The sequence below is a fragment of the Nuphar pumila genome, chromosome 10 (assembly GCF_984573655.1).
Source record: "Nuphar pumila chromosome 10, dmNupPumi1.hap1.1, whole genome shotgun sequence".
Classification (NCBI taxonomy): domain Eukaryota; kingdom Viridiplantae; phylum Streptophyta; class Magnoliopsida; order Nymphaeales; family Nymphaeaceae; genus Nuphar; species Nuphar pumila.
Window position 1 is genome coordinate 107,672,292 of NC_143258.1, and position 12,824 is coordinate 107,685,115.

Here is a 12,824-nt window from a genome sequence, read left to right on the forward strand (position 1 = left end):
TACTGACTACTCTAAATCCTGTAATTAAACTATGTAAGCTGCAAAAAAATATGAAAATTACATAAATCTAATTGACTACTAAAATGTCTATTTTGCCCTCGCTATAGTGCATAATCCATTTTCTGATAGACTTTCAAAAACATACAATTTGAAGGGTCAATTGAAATCCAATTTTATTTTGTTGGATTTTTGACACATGCAGAAATCAGACCCTTTTCACAGAATTTAAAAATTCATCCAAAATCTTCAGATATAAGCGTTTCAAGAACACCTAAAATCTGAAAATTTGTCTGTCCCAAAATTCAATCTGCCGCTAAACCAATTTTTGAAAAAATACTTAAAAACTTGACCAAATCAACTCTGAATGTGTTGAAATTTGATCTGCACTTAGAGAACATGCAGATGAAGAGAATAGAACCAGTTTCATTTTAAAACTCTGAAAAATTTTACATGAAATGATGAGTGGAACTGACTGTAAAATTTGGTTCTAAAGTTCAATTCAACTTTAATCAAAGGCAATGTAATTCATGCACATCCAGACGAGAGAGTTACGAACGATTTAGTGTATACTTATATTTTTTTGTTTTGATTGTCACAAAACAGTGATCAGTCCATGAATAGAGCACAAAATTTCATAAAAATATAAATTTTTTTATTTTTTCAATGCAACAAACCATTCATACAAACTCCTCCAGATGAGGAAGATACAAATGATTTACTGGTCAGATGTTAGGCCTAAAATACATATTTACAAGAAATATGCATTCGGGTGGGCCAAAACAGGCCATCCGAATCCATATTTTTGAATTTTTTGACAAAAACAAGTTAAGTAAGGTTATAAAAACATCATTGCACTTCTTTTAATTAGTCTACCATGGACGAATCTTGTTTTTGCAACTGTTATGCTGGAAAACAGACCCGTCTCCCCGAATCCTATTTCCTCAAAAATAGTTTCGATAAATTTTGCAAAAAAGCACATAAAAATATGTATTTTTTTGTGACAAAAATAAGAAAAATTATGCTAATCATTTCAGTACATTCACATGAATATTAACTATAATTTTTAACTAAAATTTGTAGGCAAACAAATAGATATTACATGTATTTTTAAAAAATTCTAGAATTTATTTCTGACAAAATTGATAGCATGTATACATAGTTCTTTTTTGTTTTTAATTCAATAATTTAACTACTTTTGGGGTGAATCAATCTCTTCTAGGAAAATCAAAATCAATCTCTTTTTATTAAGTCCAATACTAATTTTTACATAAATCTTCTTTTTTATTTCTTTTATCAAAAGTTTGAATTGGGTCCTCAAACTCGATTTTGGAGGAAATGATTTTTAGAGGGTTTTTTTTTGAAAACCCTCTCTATCTTATATTTCGATAACCCTATGCCAAACTCACGTGTGGGAGGCATGGTATAGGGTCTATTCTTATGAAAAAATGGAAGAACTCATGCCTATGAGTTTTGATTTACATGTAGAGAATAGAACTCCTACCTTTTTGCAAAAATTATGAATTCGATCGTTGAAAGATGAGTTCTTCTACTCGATCTATCTTCTCCCTTTCGTATAGTGGCTGCAGCCCTATGCTCAGCCTTGGTTCAACGTGGGGTCTGCCCCTTACTTAGTTAAAGAGGAGAAAGAAAATTCAAAGAAGAAGAAGAAGAAGGGGAAGAGAGAGATGGAGAGCGAGAAACAAGAGAACTAAATAAAAAAAACCAAACCAATAGGAGGAGAGGGAGGGGGGGGGGTGAACCTCTCACCACCCCTTATATGGGCTGGCCAACCCCTCATTTCCCAATAATTTCCTTTCCCCATTTTTTGTTTCCCCCCCTTTTTTTTGTTTTTGTATTTCATTAAATTTTTTGTTATGTTTTATTTTCTACTTAGCTAGATTTAGGTTAATACTATATTATATATTATATGTATAACATATAGTATACAATACACTATATAGTAGAGGTCAATATGGGCTGGTCGAAACCCCCCATTGGGGGTTTCTTTTTTTTTCTTAAGTATTTTTTTCTTTCTTTCCTTTTTGCATATTTCTTGTTTTTTTTCTTCCTTTCTTTCTTTTTTCTATTGCTACTTCCACATTGTTCTTATTGTTCCAGCCTTTGTCGTCTCCTAAAAGGATATGAGAAAAATATGTTAGTGGATTTTACATGACAGCTTGTTGATCTTGCAATGAAAAAATGTTATTGTGGTTGACTGACTAACATTGACTAACATTCTCCAAATAATGTAACCTTATAGTGGTGGTGGTTGATTGCTTAGCTACAACTTTTCATTTGTTTTTTTAGCCCATCCTCATACAACCACGATGGTAGAACAAGCATTCATGGAACATATTCTCAAATTCCATAGCGTGCCAAATATATATTTAGTGGTTGACATCATTCACTTAAGATTATATTCTGGACTAAGATGGTTTGAGCATGAGTTCATCTTACCATCCTCAAGGGATAAACAAATTGAAGTAGCAAATAGATGAAGAGACTTATTTATGTTTGAGCTATAAGTAAAATTGGATCAAGTGGTCACCTTGGGTTAGACAATGGCCAAATATAACATATCGTGCTTACATGAAGATGAACCTCATATGAAGTTGTCTATAAACACCTCCATGAATAACACCACATGAATTGGGAGATAGCAACTTGTTTAGCATGTTGATATGAATTAAGGAACTTGACCTTCTTGGAGCTCTTCTGAGCTCTTTTTTTCATTTCTAATGCAACATAGCCACCAAAGTAGAGGCCTCCCTACAATCCCCTCAGAGCTGTGTCAACAGGTGGATTTCCACGAGGGTCGGCAGGACCCATTGTTGTTTTGAGTATTTTATTTTTTTCATAAATTACGTTTCAATCTCTTGAAACTAAATTCAAATTTATTGAATTTACATTACATACATATCAAGTTATCATGAATTTATCTCAAATCCTATTCGACTTTATTTTGACAAAGTTTATCAGTTATTTTATTAAATTCTATCATTTTCATAAATTTAATTTTGAATGCGAATTTCACTAAAATCAACATTAATCAACTTTATTTTTTCATAGAATGTTTCTTATAATTCATTTTAGGCTAATTTATATTTTTACACTTCTTTCTTGTAAAGTTTATTATTAATATTATTTTATTCATTAAAAATACCCTAAAAAATTTGTAGGTATTACTTCTAGATTCAATTTAAGATTCTAAATTAAATTTTAACAAAAATTCAAATTATTGTGTATTTCAAACTTGAATTAACATTCAATTAAGTCTTAATTTAGATTTGAATCAAACTTAAATCTAATTATAATATTTGAGATATATTTATTAAATCTAGATTTGAATCCAAATCCGATCTAGATTCAATTTTCTAAATCGAAAACCCAAATTTGATAAACTTCAAAAATTGAAATTGAAATTGAAATTGAAATTGAAATTGAAATTGAAATTCTAGTTAAGTTTAGCTTAAACCTGGATTAAAAATAAAATATTCATAATAAATTCTCAACTTAAAATTTATTTTGAATCCTAATTAATATTTAAATTATAATTACATTTTTATCTTAATTTTGGATAATATTTTAGCCTTAATTCACTATTATTTCTCATAAAATATCAAAAAATTATAGGTTTTACACATATAGGTATGAACATGTATGTGATTAATTTAGATCATAATACACACATGTAGTTATTAGGATTCATAATGATATACATGGCATAATAACTTATGTTGAATAATGTAATACAATACTAGGTTGTGTAATTAAGTATACTTTCTAAATGAGTTAGAGATATGCAGGTCTATGAAAACTACGTATTAGTTATGGGGTTTTGTAAAAGGTTATTTTATGAGTTTACCCCTTATAATTAGATTAGACTTTGAGAGATGAGATATGCCTATGTGTGAGCTTACTGTGGATGATGATAAGGGTTAAAAAAAACATGATGATGTTGAAGCACAATGGTGGCCCCAAGTGTTCAACTAAGTGTTGGCATAAGAAATTAAGAATCTCATAAGTAAAAAACTTAAGGTAATTTGTTGGACAAGACCCTGTGTACTCAAGGGATACTATGAGAACTAAATTCATAATGCATAATAAGTAAATATAAAATAAGTTACACAGAAATTGAAAGCCACAACTTGAAAGATGTGGTGACTTATAAATGGACTCAACTCATTGAGCAAGTTAGCACCAACATTGTGGGTGTTGAGTTGGAGGCGGTGGCAATTTTTGGTAATCCCCTATTTTGGTCACTGAGGGTGAACCAGTTCTCATGGCTTAGGGGACGAGGACTCCTTTTAGTTGGAGGTCTTAACTATGTACAATAAGATAAATGCAAGATTTATATAATACTTTCATGCATCTAGGATATGCATGTGTGTGATCAATCTCTTAGTTAGAGGTTGAGTCGAGTCATTCTTGAAAGGAGTCGGGAGTTTGGACTCGTGTTGAGTCACAAACTTAGTTGGAATTCAATTAGGCTAGTGACCTATTTGTGTCTGCTATTGCAGGAGAGGTGGTGGTGTTCCTACTGAGACATGTGGTTAGTCTCATCCCTATTTTTTTTCTCCATTTTAGGTACCCGTGGGAAGGTACGCATCAAGGATGATGGATGCTTAGGATTCTATTTCTGGGACCTCAATTATATTTTGGACTATTTTGCATTTGGGTCAGTTGTGTGTTTTGATCCTTGTATTCTTTGTTTACTATTACCCTATGTTGGATATGTTTTTATAAACAATATTAGTTGTTCACCAAGTTTTTTTAGGTGAACATTGAATTTAAAAATGATGAATTTTGTAACCAGTTTATAATTCAATAAATTTTTGTATGAAAAATTGAATACTTAATAAAATGAACTGTTTTTGTAAATTTTTGGTGTGCAATGAATTCCCAAGTGTGAATAAGTTTCTTTCTATCTAGTTGGTTTTAAGAGAAACTCTTTTAATAAGTTTTCTTTGGCTGTGTTCTAAATTAATTAAATATATATATAGGATCATGTCACCCTAAAGGCACAAGCTAGAGAACAAGCAATGAAAAGAAAGAAAGTTCTAGCTTCGAGCAACTATATTTCAAGAAATAAAATTATATATATGTGTATATATATTCTAATAATAGAATGATGCTCCGTTCTGTACCACTGTGGACAGGATCAGTGGGCAGGGGTCAGGCAGACCAATGATGGTGCAAGACTCTCTTTTACCTTAAAAGCAGGAGATGTTTGTCCTAAGGAAAGCAGAATATCTCTTTCAATGGTGACAGTGGGTTTTCTTTGCTGTAAACGACGATAGAAAGGGATGCGACGTAGCGCTGTCCTTTACTACGTCTTGACTTTTGTATCTACAGCATCCAAAGATTTGAAAAATGGGGTTTTTTACTTGCTCTTTTTACTCCCATCCTTAACCTGAGGTTCCCATGCTGTTAGATTCCTTGCCTTATGCAAAGAATATTATGATTGCTCCTTTGATCTGAAGAACTGGAATATTATGATTGCTCCTTTGATCTGAAGAACTGGTTTCAGTGCTGAACCTGAGAAAGTGAGCCCCAATTGTACAACATATTCTCTTGGAAAAATGAACCCAAACTTCAACACTAAAAATATGTGTTCTTTTCCCCGGTCAGTGGTTTTATGCATGTCACTAGAGACAAAATATGCCTATTAATCTGAATTCTGTTGTAATTCAATGCGGTGCAGTTGCCTATTAACCTGAATTCTCCTTCCAATGGAAGGACTGTGTCAGTTGAAAGTGTACCCAATTTTAGCACTTGATGGGGACCACCTTATCAAATATATGACATGGTCATTGCATGGTTTATCAGCAAAAGACAGCTCAGATTGAAACTTCTAGAACATGGATTTCAATGGTAGAAGACACCTAAGCCCAGCTTAACTTTAAAAAAAAAGAAAGATAAAAATGGGTCCCAGTACAAACCATGGTTTGTTTGTTTTTTGTTGAAAGGCAAGCTGGCTTGACACAGTACAAACCATGTTGGTAAAGCTAATATAATATTAACAAAAGTACGTCTAAACCAAGTTTATAATTTTCTTGTGATGATTGGTGCGTAATTATTATTTTAATGATTGAAATCCTGAAGCGCTTGTATGTATATAATCGTTTGAGCGACCAAGAGAACTTCTAGAAGTTTCTCTTTGCCTACGAATGCATATTCAAGTAGTTATTCTAAAGAGAACTCTATTATTTGAACCTTAAGGTCCACGTTTCCAGAGCTTGTGGGACCTCTTTTTCACATGAGAAAGTAGACCATTTTTCTCAGGTGACATAGTTCTTTAGAGCTTGCAAACATGTGATTTATTTTTTTAAGACAAAATGAAGAAAGCTGTCATTTTCATAGGTGAGAAATGATATATGTGAAAGTTCTCTCAGATCTTGGTCTTGAGAAGGTAAATCTATACCGCTTTTTTAGGGGAAGCGGTCTAGTTTCTTGCTTGCAACGTGCCCTTAATGATCTTCCTGCCTATGGTACTAATTGACTGTCTTAAGATCTGGCTTGCACAAACTAGCTGTATGATAGAATAACTTGGTTGAAACCATCTAAGTTCGGAGTTTGCAACATGAACTTTTACCCATAGAACATATGGCATGACTTAGAGACAATTGAACAAGTAGGAATCCATATCAATCCAATTGCCATTACAAAAGATTGGGAGTTTTTCATTACAAGGAGTTTTGGCCTAACTTCTAATCTCACCAGCTCTGCAACAAAAACCACACGTTCCTGGTGAGAAGCCATCAAGATGCTACTGAACATCGTAAAGAATGGTATTAGTATAGCTATTCCTTTAATTTTGTTAAAATAACAAGACGTATTCCACCAATACTTGTTCTTCACACAAGAAGCTAAGAAATTAAAAGAGTGTTTACAATTGATTCATTGAAGATTTAATGTGAACATGTTTTCTTCTTGCTGATCACTGCATTTCTTGTGAAGATTCAGTTATAGACACATTTTTATTTCTGCAACTTCAAAACTTATGCAGCCTTGGAATGAAAAATCCATTTCGAGATAGGCAGTTATCAATGAGAAAAAAGAAGGCTATTCTTTCCACTGCCATGTCCATGCATCTAAAGATTGGAAGAGTTCATTATGATGTTGCAGAGAACAAACAGTTCCTGCTTATACCATTTTGATAATCACTAGCCAAACAAAATTAATTGTTTGAGGCAACTCTTGAGATTAGTCTTTTCCATTATCTTGTCACTTTTAGTTGTTTGAGGCAAGAGTGAATATTTCTAGCAGCTTGAACATACTTTTTCGCTGGTTTCAATGGTGATAATAAAAGAACAGCTTTTATCAAAGTACACATGATGACAATTCTCATGCTGTTAAGTCATGTGAGAGGCCTTTTTCTTATGAATAGCTCAAGTTTCCAGAATTTAGAACTGTTAAACAAGATGGCATCCAAGTTTATTCAGTGGACCAGCACTATAACCTAAGCAAATGCTGAATGATCGTTGGAAAGAAAGAATTCCATCTCGCAACAGATGAGAGAGAGAGGGTTTAATATTCATGATACTCGAAGGAATCTGAGCTCGACATGGAATGGGTTCGACGTGACTCCATGGTTGGAGGCAATATCAAGATCCAACTCTTTTTCAGGGCTGTCGCTGCTAATGGAAGCGAAGGCTCGACATCACGATCATATGCAGAGGTAGTCAGATGCTGAGGTCAAGGCGAGGGTTACAGCAGAGCAAAACATCACTGTTCATGAAAGCCGAGCTCGGATGATATCATGGTCACGATACAAAGGAAAGCAGCTTCAGCTCTGGTTATTCCGAGAAGAAACTACGAAGAACATAGAAGTCAGAACAGGGGGTCTTCATTGGCGACAATCCAGTGAGATTAATCTCCTTGCCATTAACGAACTCACAAGAATCTTACCTCGTTTGAACCCTCCAGAATTCAGGAAATCGTGGGTCCCCACCATAGTCAGGTGTGTTCAAGCCGGTGGTCTGGAATGGGCGGATGTGCAGCAGATCCTGGAGAGGATGGGGGTCGACTACGTCCATCAGGGGTCACGTCCATATGTTGATCGGGGAGGCGATGCGCTCCTCAGGCTAATGAAGGCTGCACAAATATACAGACCTGAGATCCAGGGCTGGTGGTGCCAAGAATGTGCAACCCTCAATGCGCTGGCCTCCACAACATGCCTATGATGTCGATTTGACAGAGATTCTTGTCACCCACACTTGTTCACCATCGCTGCATCGAGGCCGAACGTTGAACGGCAAGAAGGCTGGACGAAATACATATGGTGGTCATCTCGATCGAGAGCAAGGCAACGTAAACCGTTCTCAGTAGGGGTGGCAAACGGGTCGGGTTGGCGTGTCAGCATATCTCAACCGAACCCGACCCGTTTATTAAACGGGTCGGCTGTGGCAAACACTAACCTGACCCATTTAATAAACGGGTAACCCGACATGACCCGCCAACCCGTTTAATAAATGGGTTGGGATGGGAAAATGGGTTGGCAGGTAGCGGGCGGGTTGTCAGACGGATTGGCAGGTCGGGTTGGCGGGTTGACCCGCCCGCCTAACCCGTTTATTAAACGGGTCATCCGGGTTGGCAGGGTGGCATACCCCCAACCCGAACCCGACTCGTTTAATAAACGGGTTAGGCGGGTCAACCCGTTTATTAAATGGGTTGGCTTAAGCTCAACCCGAACCCGCCTAAGAGGCGGGTTGGCGGGTCGTGTCAGGTTTTGCCACCCCTAGTTCTCAGCGAAGGGAAGCGTTCAGCTCGCACTTGGGGACTGGTTGTCTGAAGCGTGTCAGTACTGTAACTTTCGGAGACGCACCTGCTGCTTGTGCTGCTTAAGGCCCAAGGGAATGATCAACGACTCCTCTAAACCCATGTATGCTGCCCGGAGCGATGCCCAACCAAAGGAAACACATGGGACATTAACCTTGATAAAGATGAGGTGATCCTATTCGGACAGATCTGTTGCTCGCTACGGGAACTAAGGGGCGCCAACCATACACAGTCACATCGAATGGGTTCCGGCAAACCATTGCAGGAACCACTGTCTTCTCCACCTCCCTTTACTTCTGGGCCAATTTTGAGGGACACCGGCCTGACCTCTTCTCCGGCCACCAACATGGTTGGTTCGTTTAACGAGGAGGGGAACCAAGCTATCATTACCCTTGTTGGGAGGGGCAATTACACCTCTCCAATTGCCAACGTTTGGCCTTCTCTTTCCTGGAGGTTGACGTGTCTAACCCACCCCTCTCCTTGGAGAGGGGGTTGTGTTCTCCCCAAAGACAAATTTGTGTGTTTCAGTGTGTACCGAAGAATATCTTGTGACCCATGATAATTCATATGCCAATGTTGCCCGTGATGATTTTTATAATAAAATAACATATAAAAAAGATAAATAACATATAAAAAAGATAGATATGTGTTTGACGAAAATATCCTTTCATAAGATAGATATGCGTTTGACGAAAATATCCTCATTTAAATAGCTTTGCACATTCCCGCGAGTCCAGGTTTCCGCCTTGGTTTTTAGCTTGTGTTACAACACATTGTCGCCTTCTCGTTCCTGCCTTGTATTACAAAACATTTTCGGGTTTGTTCCTATCTCATGGAGATAACTATAAATCGATCGACTGGTTCAATCATTGGTGGGCATCATAGAGAGATTTGTCGACCATCTCTTTTTACAGTTTTCTCTTCTTCTTCATTTTCGTTAAGCAGTATAGAAAAAAACAATGACACACAAACATCTCAACAAGTGTCATTAAGGCGTCGTAAGTACATTTCCATGTCATCATGCTATTGTTGTCATCATGAGTGTCATTAAGGTGTTGTTTTGTTATTGCAGGTAGATGTTGACTTTTGGACGGTTGAAAAATTAAAGATATTTGTAGGATGTTAGGACCTGTTGATAAGAATGCTTGGTTACAGATGCGAGAAAGGGCCTCTACCTCATCCAGTATCGTCCATTCACTCAGTATATGCAATATATCGCAAATCGCGGTTGTAGTAACATACTACCGATTTGTGAGATATTATTTTATTTGTTAATATCGATTTGTAAGCCATTATGATAAATTACCATATCGATTTGTAATATATTATGCGATATGTATATCAATTTCTAAGATATTATATGTTTTCTAGTGTCGATTTATAAGATATTTGTAGTATGATTTTAAAACATGTGCGTGCAGAATTTATATTGTTGCGTGCTTGCGGTGGCGATTTGCTTATTCAAATCATTGCTCATTTAGCGATTTTTATTAAAATCACTTCACAACGTTGTAGATATAATTAAATCGCTGTCATGTGAATCGCTATCGTCAACACACATATACGATAAGTCATTTTTTTTATTGGCATGGTAAATAACAACTCGATGCATAGTATAAACAAATAACAGATCGTTGTTGCTTTTATATTGTGATTCATTCAATCATTTCTTTGACTTGCTTAACTAATCGGTATTCGTTGTTATATGCATCTTGAATAAATTATAGTAAACATATGCGTTGGCTACCACAAATTGATATCTTGCTTATGACAATGGTGAGTTTATCATCTGGTTGCAGTGAAGATGATGTATCTTAATCAGTAGAAAGTTATGGAGAAGTGAACATCTGTACTAATGACGCACCTGAAGAAATGAACATGTGCACTAATGATGCACATAATAAGAGGGGTGCATGCATTGGATTCACTCTTGACTTGAATGTTCTAGTAGAAGAAATGTAATTCGATAATGAGGTAGATGATCGTGACAGTACACTTGACTTTGTTCTTGCAGAAGGAATGCAGTTTAATATTAAGGAGGTTGCATATAAATTTTACAGTGATTATGCCTTCAAACTTGGCTTCAGTGTTAGAAGGTATCCTTATTCTCACTCTCCAACATCTCTAACCTTATGGCGAAGACTACCTTCTTTTTTATGGGCTGTATTGGCCACAACAGAACTATAGACCACTCTTCAACATTTCACTTATTGACCAGGTGGGTCATGGTGTTCCAGCATATTTTAAAATAATGTTGGTTTAGAAAGCTGCCAAAGTACATATTTCGTAAACGGTCCTTTTGATATTCACTCAGTTGTCCATACCACAATAGAACTACAGGCCACTGACACCTCCCTCTGTTCCTGTAACACAAAATAAATATTATTCGTATCAAATCATAATTAGTCTTATTTGTACTTATACATGTCGTTGTACACAGTAATCGCTATATATAATAATTGTTGTACACTCACTATCACTGTAATCGTATACACAGTAATCACTATACGTATTAATCGTTATTATGGTAATCGCTATGCATAGGTCACAGTAATCACTATACATAGTAATCACTATCACAGTAATCGCTATACATAGTAATCACTATATATAATAATACATATCACAGTAAATAGTTATATAATCATTATATGTACTAATCACTATTATGGTAATCACTATATATAGGTCACAATAATCGTTATACATAATAATCACTATCACAATAATCACTATACATAGTAATCGCTATTACAGTAATTTCTATATAAAATAATACATATCACAGTAAATCATGACAGATATGAGTGATTTACGTACCTTGGTCACACTTTTCTCCTCTTCATCCCCTCCCTCCATCATCTGCCTTTTATAGTTGCTCCATCATTCGCTCCTCCTCCTCCCTCCTTTGCCTTTCTTATTCCCCATTCATTCTCCCATCCTCCTCCTTTCATGCTCATCCTTTCTTGTTGCTCCTTCGCTCTGTCACCTCCCTCCTCTGCTTTTTTACTTCTTTCTTTCTTCGCTCCTTCGCCTCCCTCTTCTGCCTTTCTACTTCTTTCTTCCTTTCCCTTTCCTTCTCTTCCTCCTCCTGCTTTTTTCTTTTCCTTCTCTTCATCCTCCTGCTTCTTCTTTTCCCATTCCTTATCTTCCTCGTCCTCCTTCTCTTTCATTTACCTTTCCTTCTCTTCCTTATCCTCTTTCTCCTTCCTTTGCCTTTCATTCTCTTCCTCATCCCCCTTCTCCTTCCTTTGCCTTTCATTCTCTTTCTCGTCCTCCTTCTCCTTCCTTTGTCTTTTCTTCTCTTCCTTATCTTGATGCTTCTTCTTTTGCTTTTTCTCTTTTATCTTCATCATTTGTTTTTCCTTCTCTTTCTCCTTCTCCTTCTTCAATTGTCTTTTCTTCTCTTCCTTCTTCTCCTTCTTCTTCTTTTATCTTTCCCTCTCCTCCTCCTCATCCTTCTCCTTCTTCTTCTTCAATTGTCTTTCCTTCTCTTTCTCCTTCTCTTTATTCTTCATTTGCATTTCCCTCTCTTCCTCTTCCTCCTTCATTTGTCTTCTTTTCCTTTGCTTCTCATTATTCTCCTCCTTCTTCCTTTGCCTTTCCCTCTCATCCTCTTCTTCCTTCTTCATTTCACTTTTCTTCCTTTGCTTTTCATTCTCCTCCTCCTTCTTCCTTTACCTTTCCCTCTCCTCCTCCTCCTCCTCCTTCTTTATTTGCCTTTTCTTCCTTTGCTTTTCATTCTCCTCCTCCTTCTTCCTTTGCTTTTCCTTTGCTTTTTCTTCTCTTTGTCATCCTTCTTTTTTTTCTTCATCTTTAGTTCTTCCTCATCATTCTTCCTTTGCTCTTCATCTTCAATATCTGATGGATCAATCTCTGCATTATACAATTCAATGCTTTGTTCATATCTTTATCATTCTCAATCTTCATTATATTTTAGTCCATTTCATAACGCTCATATATATCGAATTGGCAGATAATTTCTCCAATAGTCATCCCATCGAACGATGGGGGCTTTCTTGTCTTATGAATTTTAGTCATTG